This window comes from Enhydra lutris, unplaced genomic scaffold (assembly GCF_002288905.1).
Source record: "Enhydra lutris kenyoni isolate GAN:26980312 unplaced genomic scaffold, ASM228890v2 scaffoldscaffold1, whole genome shotgun sequence".
Lineage (NCBI taxonomy): Eukaryota > Metazoa > Chordata > Mammalia > Carnivora > Mustelidae > Enhydra > Enhydra lutris.
The window spans coordinates 54,689,517-54,711,362 of record NW_019154085.1 but is presented as its reverse complement, the minus strand read 5'-3'; positions in this window follow the sequence as shown (position 1 = coordinate 54,711,362).

Sequence of the window (21,846 nt, the reverse complement as noted above, 5' to 3'; positions counted from 1 at the left end):
GTCTCAGAGACAGGACTTTATACATGAAATTGCAACTGAAGTGCCAGGACATGGTAAGTATGAAATTCTAAAAAAAGGGCCTGACCTCATGAATACTTATCAAGAGCTATTTCAGGTCTCTTGAAATTCCTCACTCACTTTGAAAGTATGAACCTGTGTAGAGTGGATTTCCAGAGGGTATTTCTCTGGTGAGAGTTGTTGCCAAACTGTCATCCCATTGTGAATGGGCTAAAGCCCGTGCCTCTCACTTTATATGTAGAAAAAGGGGACAGTTCAGAGACCTTAATGAGATCCTCAGCAGCTAGCAACAGAGTATACCAGTGTCTGGCACATGATAAGGAATTTCAAAGCAAGCAGCTATGCTAAAGGCCTGAAGTGAAAGAAAATGGAGGTCCATTGTGTAGAAATGTTCTCTTATCCTTGATGGGCACAGAATATCTGAACATTTCTCACTTATTGGGCCAAAAAGGGTTACAAATGACCTGAGCCACTTTAAATTCTGCTCAGAAGTGCCACTTGGAACTTTCCGAGCAGAGGCTCACGAGACCAGGGCCTGGGGAAGTGGCTGGCATAGCAAAGGGAGTGTCAGAGAGCAAGAATTTCCTGTCCCCTCAGGTCCTTCTAGCCCTAATAAAATTCAAGTCAAAATAAGACAGATTAACAGGGGAAAGTCAAATTTAATAGTGCATGTGTGGGACACCACAGAGACATGATAATTCCAAAAACAGACAAAATGAAGTATATATGTCATCCTGAACCAAGGAGAAGGGGGTAGGGATTTGGGACTTCAGAGGAAAGGAATGTAATTTGTAAAAAGATGAAAAAAGTAAATGAAAAATATGTTTGCTGGGTCACTCAAAATCAATGGGACAAAGAGGACTTTGAACAAACAGCTTTTGCTAGGTTCCTTCCCATCTCCTCCATGATGTAGTTACCTATGGTGATAGCTCTGCCCCTGGAGCATGTCCTCTATCTAAACTCTTTTGGGCAGTTGTGGGGAAGTAAAGAGCTTTGCCTGAATCTGCCATTTTGATTGCTTTCTAACTCAAAATAATTTTCATGCTGAAGTGGTCCATCTTGGGGCAGAATGCCCCTGGCCCCTACAGAGGGCCCCTCTGAAGAATCCACAGAAGTTCCCAGGCAAGAAAGTCATCTCTAAATAGTACCAAGACTCAGAATGCGAAGCAATCTTACCTGAGTGTACTTTCTGTACCTTCTTTCATTTCTCCCTGTTGCTCACTGTCTTGGAAGAGCCAGAAACCACTTTGCAAGCTGAGGGTGGAGAAGCAGAAAATGACAGAAGATACTGACCGTACCCACATACCAGGTGTCAATAGCCTGTTTGAACTCCTCCTTGACTTAGAGAATGGAAAAGATTTAATTCTCAATCAAGTGTGGAATGAGGTGCTCTAATCCCCAATTGAGACTATTTTGTGAGTTGGAGTATAGAAGTTTTCATTACCTAAAAGTGGCTATGAAGTCATGGGATCCCCAGATTTTTCATCCTCCTAGCAGCCAGAGAAAAATTTGCCCTATGGTACAGGTTGTAAGTGGGGACTGGAAAAGAAAAATAAAGTTAATTTTGATGATATCCCCCCCGACCAGTTGTGCTAGTCCAATGTACAAGTCATGCTACTGAATTTGTCTGTCTCTCAGTTTCCTCTTGTGTATAAGTGTGGAGAAGCTGTTTGCAGAATTAAGAATTTTGTAGTAACAGAAGTCTGTCCTTTCTGGGAGATGGGAAGTGAGGAAGATTGTAAAATCATATTGTAGGAAACAGTTCAAGCCTAAGAGCAAAATCCGATTAAGATAGCCTGTGTATGAGGTGCCTGGGTGGCTCAGTGGGTTAAAGCCTCTGCCTTGGGCTCAGGTCATGATCCCAGGGTCCTGGGATCGAGCCCCACATCGGGCTCTCTGCTCAGCGGAGAGACTGGTCCCACTCTCTCTGTCCGCCTATCTGCCTACTTGTGATCTTTGTCTGTCAAATAAATAAATAAAATCTTAAAAAAAAACAAAAAGAAATATTATTCTGGTATAAAACAAAGAAAGAAATCTTGAAAAAAAAAAAAGATAGCCTGTGTGCCCCCGCAGACACAACTAAACACTACAAATCAAACTCTTTTAGTGACATAGAAGTAAACATTCCACATAAAATAGCAGTAAATTGAATTCAGAAGTATATTAAACAATAATAAACCATGACAAAGTTTTTATTCTACAAATGCAAAGATAGATCAATAAAAATAGATCTTCTAATATAATTTATCACATATTTATCTTAGATACTATAAAAAAACATTTTATAAAAGTCAGCAAAGATAGCTGGTTTTAAAACAAGTCAATGAAAAAGTTTCTCTTTAGAATAATATGACTGTTTAATACTGAAGAGAACATCGTGCCTACCATTAAAACTCAAGTAACTACTATGTATCAGGAAGATAAGATTTCCCACCACTAATTTAGTGTTTCACATTGCTCTTAAGTAACACAATAAGAAAATAAATATAATTAGATAAAGGCAGAAAAATATTATTTTCAGCTACCTTTTCTTTGCTATCATAATTAAACTGACCTCCTTATCCCAGAATTATTAAGTCAATTACACATCTCCTAATCCTTTAATGCATTTGAATTTTAGAGGTAGGTAGTGATCTAAATTTTCTCTAAATATCCAGGCACTTAGAGCAAAAATATTCACTGAACAATCATCCCCCCCCACTGCCACTATTTCAAAATACTACCATATCATATACAAAATGTTGCATACATATTCTTGAATATTTTTGGACTCTCCATTCTCTTCCAAATAATCTATGTATTTTGGGGCCGGCATCACACTGTGTTAGCTATTGTAGCTTCGTAATATATTTTTAAATCTGATGAGAAAATCTGTTCACCTGTGCAGGTAGTTTCTTCTTGACTGAGAAGTGTTTAAAACTTTGCCATGGGAGACTCTTTGTTCTATCTATCATTGCTCAATATTCCTGAAATAATACATACAGCCCTGTTTATTATGTGGGAGATTTATCAAAGATATGTAAGTGTTCTGTGAACACTGGAAAGAATTTCCTGTGGGATACTAATTTAGTTGCTGTCGTGCTCAATCCAATTTCCCATTTTATTCCTTATTTTAAAATTTCCCAGCTTTTCATCTAATGTTTAATGTATCTGTTTTATATACGTAGAGATTTTTCACATCCGTGATTCAGGAATAGGAGGCATTATTCTTCCCTAATTGAAATTTATTTGTCTCTTGAGTCCTCATCTCCCCTGACTGAAAACTTGACAATTGAGGGAAAGGTGTGCTCCTCCAGGTCAAACTTAGGCTCTCTTCAGTATGTACTAAGGAAAATGATTTCTTTCTCCACTACCCAAACTTCTCTTCTCCTTCCTGGAAGATCTGAGTTTGGGGAGCTTCCATATTTTTCCAGTTCTAAGTGGCAGACATCTGGGCTTTCCCATGCAGTTTTCAGGGTCCACCTGAGTCTGGTTTATTCTCCCTGTCCATGCAGGCTCTTCTTTTAATGTCAATCTCTGGCTCATATTATATGTCTCTTGATATGTAAGTTGCAAAACATTTTCAAGCCTGCTGCTCTAAACAATTTCTCTCAAGCTTTTTTGGGAAGCAGAAAATTTTAGAGATTCTGTGGAATCTCTCCATGACTTAATATTCTACATGATCAGACTTCAACTGTGATTTGAATTGTTATGATTAAAAACACAACAAAACAAAAACTACAGATCTACTGACTTCTCTGTTTTGTCTCCTCGGAAGATTCCTCCAACATACACAATCTTCCCTAAATTTACTAACAAATCTTTTTGTTTCTGCTAATCTGATACTTCCAATACAATTTGCTCTACATCATGCATTCTGACTTCTAACACAATTTTCCCTTATAAATACAACCAAATCAAAGGCCACAGAGGAGTAATAGGTCTTAGACAACACACAAAGAAAAACCCTTTTTTCATTGTCTCCCAATTTAATCTTTCTACCTCTGTTTCATTGCTGTGTTATCACCTGCCCTCACACAATTTTGGTCATTTTATATATTTTTTTTCATAGACTGTCTTTGTTTTTGACTTTTTTTTATTATGTTCAGTTAGCTAACATATAATACATCATTAGTTTTTGACATAGTGTTCAACTATTCATTAGTGGTCATAGACTGCCTTTGAGAAAATAAGATTAATCTTGTCCCATTTATAGTATTTAACTTGAAAATGTGTATTTGCTATATACATGTACATGATGCATATTTGCTACATACTATTTGTTATTTTTTAATTTTATTTACTTTAAATATCTTTGTCCTCTTTATTTTTTAATTTACATGTGTCATTTTGTTTTGGTTGTTTCCTTAAGCATCAGTCCTTGTTTCTAAATAGGATGTTTGACTCATTTATAGTGTCATATCTTATGTTTTTAACTTTTCATTTTCCTACTTGTTTTTTTGGAAAACATTTCCTTGGTGTTTTCCTTGCTTTCTGCTGATTGGTAAGTGGATTGTGCTTTATTTGGCTTTTTTCATTGAAGATTTAGAAGATATTATATTTGATTAATTTGGAGATTATGTTTATAATTTTTCATATGCTTGTGTTATATGTACATGTGTATATATAGGTAGATATACAAATTTATTTATTTGCTAGCAAAAATAGAACTGTGATTCATTGTTTCTTCCCTTTGTTCAATAAGGAACAAACAATTTTAATTTTCTTTATAATTTATCTAAAAATGTTTTTATTTTGTAGCTACTATTAAGATTTTGGACCCAGAATCTGATTAGTAAGTAATTATTTTGTACTATACTTCTTTTTGTTCAAGAACTGTTTTTACAAGTGCATTCGTTTTTAAATATATTTTCTATAATTGTTCAAATATAATTTGGTAATTTATAGTCAAATCATACCATAATTGCAAAAAAAAAATTATACCATAACTTCCCATTCTTGAAATCTTCCAGTTGATGTAACTATTGACCAGTTGATTTATACCTAAATTTTTTAGGAAAGGAAGTTAGGAGGTATACTCTTACTTTTTCTAGGCAAAGGACATAGGAAGTATAATTGTATCTATAATTGGAATGTCACAGGAAAGAAGAATTCTGGATGCTGGAAGAATGGAGGCTCTTTTGCCATGGTCTCTATGCATGAGTTTTGATGACATTATTTTCCCCTCTCAAAAACTGACTGTTTGAGTCACTATGTTGTACATCTGGAACTAACAGACTATTATAAGTCAATTAACTTTTAATTAAAAAAATCAATTGATATTTCTACCTTTACTTCTGATAATTAGTATTCTAAGAGAAATCTAAGATTAAGATGATGTTTGTAACTTTTCATATAACCTTTTCTATCTAAATGCTTGTAGAATGTTCCCTTCATGTTTTATTATAAAACAAACTCACCAGGAATTGTCTTAACATTACCTTCTCTTACATTCTCCCTGAAGAGTTCTATTAATCTCCAGACTAAATTCCTTTACCTGAGGAAAATTTTGTTTCATATCATTGTGCATTGTTTCATTTCTTTCATCTCTTCATCAGGGACACCGATTATCTTTATTTGACCATTTCCTCCATTTCTGGTAGCTATCATCTTCTCTCATCATCTCTTGTTATTAATTTTTAATAACAAGTTCCTGTACTTTCCAAAAATTTTTTCACATTCGTCCACGATGTAAACTTTCTACTTCTGTAATACAGATTTTGCTCTTTATTGCTTCTTTTTAAAAAATATTTATTTATTTATTTGAGAGAGAGAAAGCATGAGTGCAAGGGGGAGGATGGCAGAGGGAGAGGGGGAGAGAGAATTTCAAGCAGACTCCCCTCTGAGCGTGGAGGCTGACGCAGGGTTCAATCTCATAACCCTGAGGTCATGACCTGAGCTGAAATCAAGAGTAGATGTCCATCCAACTTAGCCATCCAGGTGCCCTGCTCTTTATTGCATCTAGAGCAGATTTTAACCGTGTTAGTGCATTTTAGATTGCTTTATGATCTTTCCATGTTTCTTGGTTAATTTTCATCTTTGCCTATGTAATTTAGCTCCATTTTTGTCTCATGCTCATCATTGTTATTTTTCATCTCCTCTTTAACAAAACTGTATTATAAATAAAAATGTTATAAAAATACTATTTTCGTTTTCATAGCATAAATTTTATTTTTTCCCATATCTTAAGGACAAAGAGTCTTTCTTTCCTATTAAAGAATACTTTCAAAGTCATGTTGATTATATTTCATTGTAAATATCATTTCTGGTACAAAATTTTACTACTTTTCTCACATTTACTTCTTTCTTGTACAGATATCATCAGGATACAATCTATGACATATCTATAATGGGAAAGATTGCACTACTGAGACACCTTATACTTGTATAACTATAGAAGAGTGGCCATGATAGGGATGATAGGAAAGGAAATGTCCCTCATCATTTTAGAAAACAGCTATAGCCTGGTGTTTTCAGTCCCCTGGTCAGCAAAGGTCTGATATCATCAACAAATGAGTGTTAATGGTTGGTAAAAATCAGCACATTGCCTAATGTTGTTAAGCAGAAATTTCTTATAAAATTCTGCAGATAATTGATGAAAATCTCCTACTGCAGAACTATTCCACCTTTAAGAGCAGAGGTGTCTGTGAGCATTTTATAGAAGATTGGCAGGAGAACAACAATTGCTCCTCGTTTACTTCTATTATGTCAGAACCAACCTCATCACATATATTCAAACAGAAATAAGAGATGATTATTTCCCTTTAGGAATACTTCTACTTTTCACTATTTTCAAGCAGATAACTTATTTTTATAAGTAGATATATTTGTGCACTGATTAACTTATTTAATTATTGATTTATTAATGTATTTATTTATTAATTTAATTATATGCTGAAATTGACATTTTAAAAAATAAGAAGATAATACATATGCTATTCTTCCCCCTGAATCTCAAGTGGATCCTTAAAAGGCAAAGGCAATCCATGTCTAATAACTGATCTGCTAACAGTGACTCCTGTAAAAACCTAAGTTAAAGAAGGAATTCAAACCCACTTGTTTATTTTTGGTATATAGGAAAGTGATTGACTTTGTTTACTATAATGTATCCTTCTATGTTTTTTAACTGATTAGCCAAAGAAGAAGAAGAAGAAGAAGAAGAAGAAGAAGAAGAAGAAGAAGAGAAGGAGGAGGAGGAGGAAGAAGAAGAAGAAGAAGAAGAAGAAGGAGAAGGAGGAGGAGGAGGAGGAGGAGAAGGGAGTCACCGATTTTTGCATTTATATGCCAATCTTGGATTACAAGCTAGTACAGCTTTTAAAATTTTGTACTACGAGCTCCTGCTCCATAGAAGACACTACACTCAGTAAGTTATCAGATGTGGTCTTTACTTAAACTGTAGCTACAGGAGCCAGTCAGTACACATTCAAGAAAAGGAAACTCACTATATTGCTTCTATTAATTGCAATGCCACTCTTTCCTAAAGTAAGTGTTTCTGAATTGGAGAGGCTCAAAAGTCCACAACCCCAAGGATCATAGTCATACTCTTACAATTCCCCTGTTTGACAAGCTAAAACTGTATTAGATTTTTGGAATCCTTATTTCCATGTATGAGATGCATTCTAAATTTCTAAAAATAAAAATGAAGTTTCTAAATTAGAATGTTTCCCTAATAAATCTATGCTCTCTATGGACTTATTATTATGACCATTTATCAAAGTGTCACATGCTTTTCTCCATTTTCCTAAAATCCCTTTCCATGCACCTGTGCTGCTAGAACTGAAACTGCACTGAGGAAGATAACCCACTCCAATATCAGCAGAGTTTTTCTCTGAAGAGACCTGTCAGTTTGTGTCAATTGCAGGAATTTGTGTCAATTTCTGAAGTCATTTCTTATTTGCTTTGCATTACATCACTTTGCTCATGTCTCAAGCAACTGAAGATATACCTGAAAATTTATTGGACAAGACAGCTACCTTCCCAAGTGCATATAAGCCTGAAGGCAAACGTGAAAAACAGTCAGTGTTCTAACAGCACCTAAAATATCTAACTGAAATGAAACAAAACTTTAATGTTTAAATTTAATTTGGTGTCATTACCATTGACTTTAAAAATCATAAATTGAGCTAGAATTGACCTACACTTCACTTGTTTTCCTAGCTATTTTTGTGAACCTTTGATTTAAACTTTATATATATTTTAATACCCATCTTTTAAGCAGTTGAATTTTATATTGAACAATAAAATAAAACCATCTGCTGTCTTGCACACAATGGTCTCGATGAATTGAGTTGCTTTTCTAACAGTAGAGAAATGTGGAATATATCACTAACACTCACCACTTTTCTCTGAGGGAGGTGTGGTTGGGAAGAAGATTCGGTCCATGTAATTATTATCCCGTATCAGAAGAGGCATCAGAATTTAACCAGATGAAGTGGTGTTTGGCTTATTTTCCAAGGCTACTTATTTGAAAACAAATAAGTGTTGAAAGATGAGTGACTCCAAAGCATCTTGCCATCTTGAAATTTTTCTGTCCCCCAAATTTAAGATTTTCTTTTCATCTATATTTATTGCTCTAAAGCAGGGCTATTGAAAATTCAGCATACCATACTGAGTTAGGAATATAAGGATTAATATTCAGTATATGGACAGTATATGAAAGAATAGGTCTTTTATGACATTTCTTTTCATGAGTGAGAAGGGACCTAATAAATTACTTTATTAAATCTCTTACAAGTGAAGATAAATGTCATCAAGGGTTTAAGTTCTCATGTATTACATATAATGTACCGTTCTTCTGTCTATCTTCCTATATTTCTATATTTTGTCAACCTCATCCAATGGGCTTTACTTCATCATCAAATACGTTTCCCTTTAAGACAAAAAAAAGAAACGAGGAATTGAGAAAAAAATGCCTGATTTCACTTAGGTTGTTATTCTACTCAGTATATCTGTTTTTAGCTTACTTTTACTATCATACTTTTGTTCCTATGATTTTTCATCTCCAAGGGCTGAACGGGTGCAGGTAGTGGCAGCCTTGACTTTCAATGTTGAATAAAAATTTAGACATGTTTTGGATCCTTTCTTATGCATCCTTTGTGTCTTTTTAGCTATTCTTTGTCTAAAATGATATTGTTTCTCCCCAAACTTGCACCTGCTGTTGGACTCATTATCACCAAACACCCAGGTATAGAAATAAGACACAAAGATGGCAACCTGTACTCTTCTGTGACTATCAAGCCACAAAACTAAATTCTAACAGTATCTACATTTTTATTATCATGCCTATGTATGTCCATTTGCTACTGCCTTGGCTAACTACTCATAGTATTTTACCTAGACAATTTTTTATAGCCCACTAAAGCAGTGATATTCAAACTGTTTCCTATCATCATGAAGAAATACATTTACATTATACACATACATAACATACACATACATATACATTATACACATGCATAATTAAAACAATACATACTGCTAAAGTAAAAGTTTAAAAAGTATCCTTAATATATCATGCACACTGTTTTCTATTCTGTTCCATTTTTTTAAAGATTTTTATTTATTTATTTATTTATTTATTTGACAGACAGAGATCACAAGTAGGCAGAGAGGCAGGCAGAGAGAGAGGAAGGGAAGCAGGCTTCCCGCTGAGCAGAGAGCCTGACGTGGGGCTCGATCCCAGGACCCTGAGACCATGACCCGATCTGAAGGCAGAGGCTTTAACCCACTGAGCCACCCAGGTGCCCCTCTATCCTATTCCATTTTTAAAAGCAAAATCAATTTTACAACCTCACTGATGTGTGGTTGCTACCAGTAATTTGAAAAACACTACAAAATAATTGCCTTGTCTCCAGCTAAGACTCTGAACAATGAATGTCTCAAACTGTTAGTAAAGAGTTCTGTGTTTTACCTATACTTCTTCCATGCACATAACTTTTCTTCTGAACACCCTTCTTTCAGCCACTGGATGGAGTCTAAACTCATCACAATATCTTGCAACCAGGGCTCTTCTTGCTCACATCTTTTTTTTTTTTTTTAAAGATTTTATTTATTTATTTGACAGACAGAGATCACAAGTAGGCAGAGAGGCAGGCAGAGAGAGAGGAGGAAGCAGGCTCCTGACAAGCAGAGAGCCCAATGCGGGACTCGATCCTAGGACCCTGAGATCATGACCTGAGCCGAAGGCAGAGGCCCAACACACTGAGCCACCCAGGTGCCCCTCTTGCTCACATCTTCAACCTCTCTTTCATACTCCCAAAATTCACATGCTCAAACAGTTCCATTGGACATCTCTATGTCTTTCTTCACAGTAGTGTGCTTGGAAAACTGCCTTCCTTAATTCTTCTTATTTTTTACCCTTCATCTCTGCTCAAATATCTTTCTCCTCCTCTGTAAAGCTTTCTCTAATCCTCCCCAAATAGAAATAGTTACTTCTTCTTGGCACCACTGCTGTATTTGTAAATAAAACATTCCATGGGAGATACTCACAGAACTCACTCCCCAGAGATACTTCCATCTTGCCACCGTAGCCAGCAAGCATGGATTTGTCATAATGGAATGATTATTTCCTTCTGATCCAATGTCCTCAAATATGTTATTTCTCAGCAAGGAATTTTTGTATTTCTGTCCAGGAGACATATTTCTTTATAAATAAGATTCTTCAATAGCCAGGGACAGGAGTTTCACTTCCATATATGAAACAGTAAATGGTATGGGGCTTGCTTTCCACCAAAAACAACTAAATAATTAGAAAACAAGGTTAAGTATATGAAACAACTGTTTTCAACCACTGGATGGTAGGAAGCACAGGAATGTGGTCCCCGATAGAGAAACAAATGAGGCAAAGCCTATAATCAACTTGGCTTTCTGCCAGCATGGAACTGACTCAGGTTCATAGAGTAGAGGCGAAAGACATAGGAACTCAAGGAGAACAAGGCAGTTGGAATTTGGAATTTGGAGAAGAAGCTAGTCAAGGAAAGCTTTCCAGAAATCTACCTAAGAACCTCCAAAATTCTTACACTAAATTGTAGGTTGACTACTAATCTGCATATGCACCCAGTGAAACTGCATAAGGTCTGGTAAAGATCAACTGTCAGAGAGCCATAGCTTAATAATTCCCGAGGCCCACACAGGGCTGGCAGACATACAAGTTTTTACCAGCCATAGAGAGATCTTGTGGAATACCTGAGGCACTCAATAGAGCTCTCAGAAGGGTCACACCTTAGAAGCAACGTTAAGCTAACCCTAGAGTAAATGCTATTTTAGAACAAAGCTTAAAACAAAAAAAGAGCTCGAAAGAATCTTGGTGGTCTACAAGTAAATTAACTCCATGCCAAAAAAAATCTTTAACACTCCTTAAAGAAAAATAAAAATTTAAAATAATCAAACCCCCCAAAGGGCCCTCCCCCACCCCTCATGACACACCCCCACCAACACCTTGCCCCTACAGACCCCTATAGAGTCCTGCATCAAATATATATATATATATATATATATATATATATATATATATATGTATGTACTTGGAGTGAATGATAGAGAGGAGAACAAGAAAAGGGCAAAAAATTTACGGGAAGAAATAATAACAAAATATTTAAAATTCAGTGAGATATTAGCACAGAAATTCAAAGAAAGCCACACTGGATGACATCATAATCAAATTGTTTAAAACCAGTGAGAAAAACAAAACTTTAAAGTAACAAGAAAAAAATTGGCTTTCTAAATGTAGGGAAAACAAACTAGAATCATTACAAACTTCTCAGACTCAAAAATAATGAACAGAAATCCATAAAAGATAAAATGGGTGAATAATAAGAAAAGTCAGTAAAACTAAAAGCTTGTTCTCTAAAAAGCTCAATTAGATCGATAATCCTCTATACAGAATGATCAAGAAAAGGAAATAATCTCATCAGGAATGAAAGAGATGACATTATCACATATGTGAAATACTTCAAGTATTTTTGTACTTCAAAAAAGTATAAAAATTGCTGAGAAAAATTAAAGATGACCTAAATAAATGGAGAAATGTAAAATGTTCATGAATTAGAAGATTCAATATTGTTAAAATGTAAGTTCTTCCCAAGTTAATCAAAAGATTAATGAAATTCAAATAAAAATCTCAAAAGTCTTGTTTCTAGAAATTACCATTTTTTCTAGTAATTGTTTAGATTTACAGAAATCTTAGACTAATCAAAATATTTCTGAAAAACAAAATTAAGAGACACATTATCAAATTTCAAAACATAAAGCTATAGTAATCAAGACAATGTGTTATTGGTGGAATTAGAAGTATATAATAAGAATGTAAATCAATGGAGAAGAATAGAAAGTTCAGAAATATACTCACAGATATACGGTCAATTGATTTGTAACAATGGTGTGAAGATTATCAATGGAGAGTGTTTTTTCAACAAATTTTGCTAGAACAATTAGATATTTACTTGAAAAAAAAAGAAATATCATATTGCCTCACATCATACACAAAAATTAATTTGGAATTGACCTAAATATAAATGCTAAATCTATTAAACATATAGGAGAAAACAGAAGAGTAAACCTTCCTGACTTGGGAGTAGGCAAAGATTTCCTAGAATAGACTCTAAAATCATGCACCATAAAAGGAAAAGAAAATTATTAACTCGTAAAAATTTAAAAACTTCTGATTGTTGAAAAACATCATTAATAAAATAAAAAGGCAAACCACACACTTGCAGAAATTATTTGTATTATATGAGATAACAAAGAACTTGAGACCAAAGGTGTATAGAAACTCCTACAACTCAATATTAAGTAAACAATTAGCAAAATATCTAAAATTACTTTTCAGAGAAGTTACACAAATGACTAATAAAGAAATGAAAAGATGTTCACCATCACTTGTCTTTAGGGAAAGGCAACTTAAAATCAGAATCAGGTGCCACTATATAGTGACTAAAATGCTCAAAATGAAAACAATTGACTATATCAAGTGTTGGCAAAAATATGTATCTAAAAGAATTGTCCTGTATTTCTTGTGAAAATACAGAATGATACTTTTTGGAAGTCATTTTGGCAGTTTCTTTTCATTTTTTTATTTGAGTACGGTTTACATACAATGTTGCATTAATTGCAGGTGTCCAACATAGTAATTCAATCTCTATACTTTATGCTGTGCTCACCACAAGTGTAGCTACCATCTGTCACCATACAACGCTATTACCATATCACTGGCTCTATTATCTATGCTGGGTCTTTTATTCCCATGACTAATTCATCCCATAACTGGAAACCTGTATCTTTCCTTTTTACTCTTTTTATTCACCTTCTACCCCCTTCTCTCTGGCAATCACCAGCTTGTTTTCTGTAGTTACAGGTCTCATTCCCCTTTTTGTTTGTTTATTTATTTATTTATTTATTTATTTATTTTAGATTCCATATATAAGTGAAATCATATTTTTTTTCTTTCTCAGTTTGACTTATTTCACTTAGCATAATACACTCCAGGTCCATCTATGTTGTTGTAAATACCATATGATCCAATAATTCCACTACTGATTATTTACCCAAATAAAATGAAAACACTAATTCAAAAAGATATATGCATCCTAAAGTTTACTGTGGCATTATTTAACAGTAGCCAAGATTTGGAAGAAACCTTCCAAGTGTCCATTCATAGATGAATGTATAAAGAAGACACACACACACACACACACACACACACACACACACAGAATGGAACATTGGCAATTTCTTTTAAGCTAAATATACATTTACCATGATGCTGCAGTTTGATACTGAAGAGAAATTCAAACATATCTACATAAAGTCTGGTAAATAAATATTCACAGCAGCTTTATTCATTATAGTCTAAAACTGGAAACAATTCAATTGTCCATCAAGAGGTAAGTAGATCAAAAAACTGTGTCGTATCTTACAGTGAAATATTATTCAATAATAAAACAGAACAAACTACCGAGACACACAACATAGATGAATCTCAAAAAACATTATGCTGAGCAAAAGAAGTAGGACACCAAAGAATATCTACTGCATGATTCATTTATGTGAAATATCACAACAGCAAAATTCATCTACAGAGACAGAAAGCAAATCAGTAGTTGCTGGGAGTACAGGCTCAGCATTGGGTGAGAGTAAATGTGGTACTTTTTGAGGCGATGGAAACCTTCTATATATTATCTGTACTGGTGGTTACATGAATATATAAAACTTATCAAAATTATAAACTAATATATGTTTAAAATGGTTGCATTTTAGGGATGCCTTTGTGGCTCAGTCGGTTAAGCGTCTGCCTTTGGCTCAGGTCACGATCCCAGGGTCTTGGAATCGAGTCCCGTATTGGTCTCTCTGCTCAGCCAGGAGCCTGCTTCTCCCTCATCCTCTGCCAGTCAACTGCTTAGGCTCTCTCGCTTGGTCTGTCACTCTGGCAAAGAAATAAAATATAAAAAAAATAAAATGGTTGCATTTTATTGTACATAAATTATACCTCAACAAAGGTGACTTAAAAAGAGGCACTTAACATCTTTATATTTCAGTCTCTCATTTCTAACCAGTACTTACTTGAAAATAATAACTATATGTTATATTTCCAGCTACCAGTACCGCCCAGTGGAGAATATGAGAAACAGATATTTGATGAATAAGAGGATAAATATTTGAATAAAGGAATGAATGACTAATATATTCAGATAAAAGAATAAGGCAAAACTTTAAAAATAAATAATATTTTAGCAAGCATTATGGAAAGACTTTCTAACTCTTCCTCTGTAGACATACAATGAGATCATGCCTCGTAAACCACCATTAGAGACAATTAACTTTGGATAAGAGGCATTCCTTCATAAGAGTCAAGAGGTTCTTTAAAAGGTTTTTAAATTTTTTTATTTTTATTTTATTTATTCATTTATCTTTGAATTTTTTTATTCATTTGAGAGACCGAGTGAGCAGGAGGGAGGAGCAGGGGAGAGGGACACTCAAACTCTGTGCCAAGCATGGAGCCCAAAGTGGGGCTTGATTCCACAACCCTGAAATCATGTCTGAGTCAAAATCAAGAGATTGATGCCTAAGTGACTGAGTCACCCAGGTGCCACCATAGATTCCAGTTTTTAAATGTATGTACTTTTGAAAAAGGATAAAATATTGTGTCACTAATACCAACTAATATTAACACATCAATTTTCTAGTATTTCCAGGAAGCAGCCTTTAGGTAAGAAATTCTTACATTTGCTTTGGACAACATAGAAAATGGGAAGTCGTATAGTCTTATTGCTGGAGATAATTGGCCCAAGTGGCATGTCATGGGAACATTCCCAAAGAGGATTCTTTGGGACAGTGACCAACACTAGCCTTTTCTGTGTGAGGAGCCCAGAATGTGATGCTTCTCAAACTATTAACTTTCATTTTCTCAAAAATCTTATTTCTGGATTAAAATCTACTGTTGTGACCCTTCCACATGATTTAACAAAACAAACAATAAATTTACTTGAACTTAGTTGGTAGTAGGCAAGGAAAACCACCCTTGAGTCTTGGAAGATGTTTCTTTTCTTCCAGAATGTCCATGTTAAATACAAATCATGTAGATGGCACACATAATTCACTTAAAATTTTGTATACTATGGCAGAGAGAATGTACATCAAACTACATTTCGTGTTCCTCCTCCTAGGACACAAGAAACACTAGTTCCCAGAAACTGCAGTTAGGCATTGTTCTGAACTAACTCTGGAAATTAACTGAGTCACTTGTGGAGACAGGGGAAAATCCTTTCAAAATTCTTTTGTCTGCCTCTTCTTCCCCTGCCTCAGTAATTGGTCACACTTGACCAAGACACTGGAGGCTGCATGGTTGGAGTACGTGGGTGGGCTGCAGAACAGAGCACCCAACTGCCCTTGCCAGTCACCTTTGGACGTGTAACAAGATTAGAAACAACTTGTTATGCATCATCCCTGAGATTTGAATTAATCTAGCCGATGCCGACTAATAGTCAGCCAATGTTTCATATAAAATAACTACTAGGATTTCCTTTTTAAAAATCTATGTTAGAATCACAAACATAAAAAGGGAAAAAAACCTCTTGAATTAGGGAGGATAATGGGAGTTTCTTCAATGGTCCCCTCATTGGCCCATTTAAAATAGTATCATTTCCTATTTTCTTAAACTTGTCAATTTATTTCTACTTATTTTTAATATCACAGGAAGTCTCCAAATGCCTGACAAGTCTAATTACATTTGAAGCATAAAATCAGCATCATTGACAAATAAGTATACTAATTGAAATACAATAAGATTTGTGTGCATATATAAATATAACACTTAACATGAAAGAATATGGAAGGTGGTAGGTATATTTAATTTTTTTACCTTACTTGTTATCTTCCCAAATCCTTATTTATTTTACTGAACTATTTTACATCATAGTTCTATGTAAAAGGTTTGTAAAATGCATCAAAGAAAAAGATGAGACTTCTCAAGAAGTAGCTAACAAAAAAAGATGACACATTTTTTTCCAAAATATAATGTAATATTTATACCCTATACAGCAGAAGTCAGCAAACTTTACCTGAAAAGGGCAAGAAAGTAACTATTTTAGGTTTTGTAGGCCACATATAGTTTCTGTCAAATATTCCTCTTTGGGGGTGTGTGTGTGTGTGTGTGTGTGTGTGTGTGTGTGTGTGTGTGTCTGTAAAAATATAGAAACCATTCTTAACACCCAGCACACAAAAAGAGGCCAAGGGTCGCATCTGGGCCAAGGCTATAGTTTGCCTTCTGTCCTCTAAAGAGTTTGCTTCATTAATAGCTATAATAATGCTACCTTAGCACTTCTCTTTTGAAGTCATCATTTAAAGAAGAAGACGAATGCCTCAACAGATTTGAAAATTGCTGAATTTCTCTGAGTATTTGCATTTGCAAAACTCTCTATTCCCACACAAAACTACCTTTTGCCTAAAGGTTGAGCTCCTTATCTTTCCTTTGGTTATTGTTAGAATCTGGATATTAGTGAACAGTTATTACTAAATAATCTCACTGAAGGGTGTACACACATTGTGCAAGTAGCAGTGGCCCAGTCTCTCCCTAAGTCCCAGAAGCATCCAAACTTCCAATTCTTGTATTCAAGCTACTTCCTCATCTTTATGTTCCTTTATAGAAAACACCTTATTATTCCAGACTTTGAGCTTCTAAAGAGGGACCCTTAGTGCCTTAAACACTCTCCTTGGAGGTAAGGGTCTTCTATTCAATTAACTGAAATGTAGAAGTCAGTAGGTATTTAGTTAATTCTTTGAATTTTTTTTTTTATTTTGTTGCCTCGTATCGTGTTGAAGCATCTATATCTGCAAGAAATCAAGTATATTTGGGAAAATCTAAATGCCCCACAACAATGGAGGAAAGTATAAGGATATCTCTCAATTCACAGTTGTGAAAGGGATCCTACCAACTCCTGATGTCAGCATGCCTTAAGTACTCTGTAGGGATTTCAGAAAGTCATTAAACATCAGGATCTAGGTCTCCTTTCTTGCAGCATAAAACTCTTGCAGATTGAGGGACTGTTACATTACAGGAATCCATGTCCAGTACTTGGTAATGCCAGAATCCCTCAGAAATGAACTTTCCACGTCGGTTTGTAGGGAAGTAGGTCATGCCAAAAAGAACACTAGCCTGGATTCAGACTGACAAAAAATTAAATCCTAAATCCACCCCCCTGTCCCCATCTATCAGCTGAATGACCTGGAGCAAAGGAATTTATCTTTCTGAGGCAGGATTTTTTTTCCCCCATATGTATGGGTAATAATTCCCATCTTAAATGGTGTTAAGAAGATTAAATTAAATAATGCACACAAGAAAAGTCACACATAGTGGCTATGATTTTACCCACGAGTCCTTGAAGACATTGGGTTAGTCTAGCACATTCCAGGAGTCCATATAAGATGAGGACTGATTAAGCATGAAGCTTTCTTACACTGTGTCATGCAATCTAAATCAAGATCACATTGCAAGGTGGAAAAATATTATTTTATAAGACTTTCCAGTTTTAATTGAGATCTGTTACCAAGGGCTTCCCTCTATCTTTAATTTTCCTTCTATCTTTAATCTTTCTAACTTGGAACTTCAAGACTAGGTTAACTGCTTAGACTCTACTGTTAACTCTGAACCACTATGTGAAGCTCTCAAATCCTAATCTTTAACAGGTTTTATTGGGAGAAGATATTCCACTTGCCTAATAAATGTCATTTTGCAAAGATGTATAGGAGATTATGGGGATGCTGGTCCTTTAAACATTGGGGTGACTCATACTGAGTAGAGAAGGATAGATTTCTCCAAGCATTGTAATTTCTTACCCAAACTGCCTGGTTATTCTATCCTAGGCTTACCTGTCTACCCTTCAGAACTTTTTAAGAAACTCTAAAAATAGCCCACTTGGTGTATTCAAAACAAACCTACCAGATCCTCTAGTGAATTCCACAGTAAAAAGTGATAGTAATAATAATAATAATAATAATAGCAAAAAATTCAATTAATGCTTATTATAGCATGCACATTAGAAAATTATCTCATCCGACATTTACAGTAACTTTATTTTCGGTTGTACTCAGTTTAGCACTACGCTTGATCTTTCGTTTGCCCAGTGTCCTGGTAGAACACTCAAGTAAAGCCTTGACTAAATTTGCTAAGGCCTTGGTAACCCCTTCTCGAAGTTGCTGGCCTCTTATTACACCTTCAGGTGCCTCCAGAATCACTAGTCTTCCACCTACCTAAACATAAATATCATCCCTGATCAAGTCTTCCAAATCTCAGATGTAACAATAGTAGATCAACTCAAGACACAGATCACAGTGCCATTTTGAAAAGAGTAACATAGACATCTGATTATCTCTTCAAAGGCTTTCTCTTTACCACTAGGAAGATTTGCCTTATGCCATCTAAGCTGTTGTTTACGCCCTTGTCCCAGATGGGAAAAATAAGCAAAGCAGGGTGTGACTAGGGGGTTCTAACCTTGGTTGAGGTCTGCAAGATCTGGCTGAATAATGGAGAATCTAGAGCTGGCCCCTGATTACAAGTTTTGCAAAAAGAAATAGAAGTTTGGTTCACTTCAAGGAAAAAAAGTAAGAATAAAGTTTTACTATCCATGGATCTTTAAAGGTGTGCAACAATAATTAGGTAAGTCAGAAAGGGTGAATTTAGGAGCGGAGCCTGATACTACTTCTTAATACCACAAAAAAAAAAAAATAGAGTATTGTATATGGTATATATTGTATACAAAAAATTTATGGGTGATGGTAAGTTTCTTCTAGGGCAAAGCCACTTATATATTTAAAAGTAGCTATACTCTTCTTATGCTCTTATTATGTGTGATTGAAGCCCTTGCCACTGTCTAATTTACTTAGAAGGATTCCTTCCTGTTCTTACAGGTCCACTCCTGCTACCAAATCAATGATCAAATGCCATTCTTGCAAAAGAGCAAAGGCACAAGACCAACAGTATATCCTTGACTATAGTGTTTTCTGAGGTTCCCTAAGAGATTTCCAGTGTCTCAACTCAGGTTTGTAGGGGATTTCCAATGCTTCCAAGTTCTTATATCCCAACGTGGGACATTGGGTATCTATCAAGATATCAGAAACCATCCAGAGTATCTCATCAGTGTCCAGGATGGATATGCAAATCATTAACAATATTCCTAGATTACTCTGTATAAAGCTGTGATTAAGATTCTTTTTTTCTAGTCCACAGAAAAAAACAATAAATGATGTGTTTCTGACATGGAAAATGCCAGAGTCCCAAATACTACTTGCTTGGAATAAAATGTTTCCCTGTTGGATTTTTTTAAACATACCTTAAATTAGGAGAAATGGATGCTTTTATAAGACCTTTATTTTGTGCTTTCCCAAGGAAAATATTCTATCGGTTCCAAACAAAAGCAGCATTTTATCATTTTTTATTCAACATTATACAAACAAGTTTCTATTAAAGTCACAATTGTCCTTAATTTCAGGTACCATTTAAAAATCTCATGAGCACAGATTTTTTTTAATTCAGTGTTTAAGAAAAACACTGTATAAGATTTAAACTCTCTTCCTTTCAATTGTGCTAGATATGGACTAAGAATGTGGCATAGTCTCCAATTACCTCCTGTAACTACTAGGAATCAAAATTTCAAAAAAAATTATTAATCTTAGAGAGACAGAGAGAGCATGCTTGTGCACATGTGTGAACAGGGGGAGGGGCAGAGGGAGAGAGAGAGAATCCCAAGCACGTTCCATGCAAGATGAGTGCTGAGCTCTATCTCAGGACACCAAGATCACCACCAGAGTTGAAATTGAAAGTCTGATGCTTAACCGACTAAGCCACCCAGGTGCCTGTAGGAATCAAAACTTTTAATTAAGCATGGAAACAGAGAATATAAACAGAAAATTGGTGGAGGCACCTACGAATTCATCATATCCCCAGAACTATACCATCCTGTTCTGAAAGCCTTCTAGTGAAGGCAGTTTCAAGTTATTTTAATAACTGGAGATAAAATTTCACTCACAGACATGCTGTAAAGTTCTTCCTTCTGACTAGCATAAACCCCTCTTGCTGCAGTTTTAGCTCACCTCCTGCAACTGGATCCTTTGTGATCAGAAAGAACAGCTGGTCTCCATCATCCTTATAATAACCATTCATATTCCCAAAGTTATACTGCCCTTGGGCTTCGTCTTCTCTAGACTAAAAAGCCCTGTTCCTTTAACCTTTCCTCAGAGGTCCTATTTTTCAGCCATTTCATCATTTCTGTTGATTGCTTTTGGACTCTTTCCAAACTCTGTATCTTCTGTCAGTTGTGCCTTTCTCAGACTAGAGCAGGATTTGATTGAGGACCTTGTCATTGAGAAAGGATCACTTCCTGCTCTTACAGATGGGCGTCTGCTAACAGGACGATGAAGATCAAAAACCAGACTCACAAAACCCTAAATTGCCCTCCTATTCCTACTGCTACCCCCACTCTCTGCCCTCCCACAATATCAGTAGAGGTGGAATGCATTTGCTGAAGGAAAATTATGAAATGGGGCAAGTCGGGTTTCAGAGACATACCATCTTTGCCTTCAGCATCTTTTCTTTCTCACGCCTCCCATTACTGTCTCTGACTTTGTTGGGTTATCTCTCTCACCAGCCTTTGAACATTTACAAATCTACATCTACAGCCTTTGTAGCAGCTCCCTGCCTCATGGAAAGCCCTCCAGATCTCTCTTTTCATGCCCCCCTCTTCCTTCCCACTTTCCCGATGCTATGAGGGCTCCTTTCAGTGCAAGTAAAAGAAATTCAGCTCAAATTATTTATAAAAGAGAGATGCCTATACTGTTCAGTTTTGAAATTTTGTGAGCTTCACATAAATGTTAAAATATATGTACTTTTCTACAATTTTCTTGTGTTTCCAATCATAGTACACTCATGAATATTATCTATGTACATCCATATACCTAAAGTTCATTTATTTTTTACTTCTGTTTAGCATTACAGCATGTAAGTTATTGCTGTTGTTGAACTTACTTGTCAATGAACAATGAGATTATTTCCAGATCTTGTTATTTTAAAACAAGCTGTTATGAAATTTTTATAGTATTTCTGTGTACATATGTGCAAGTTGTTCTCTAGAGTATATCCCTAGGAATGGAATTACTCAGCCACTCAGTCATTAAGTATGTGGAGTTTTCTCTCTCTCTCTCTCTTTTTTTTAAAGACTTATTTATTTGTTTGAGAGAGAGCATGCAAGCATGAAGGGGGAATAAGGGAGAGGGACAGACTCTCAAGCAGATCCCATGCTGTGTGCAGAGCCCATCACAGGGCTCCATCTCACAACTCTGAGATCGTGACCTGAGCTGAAATCA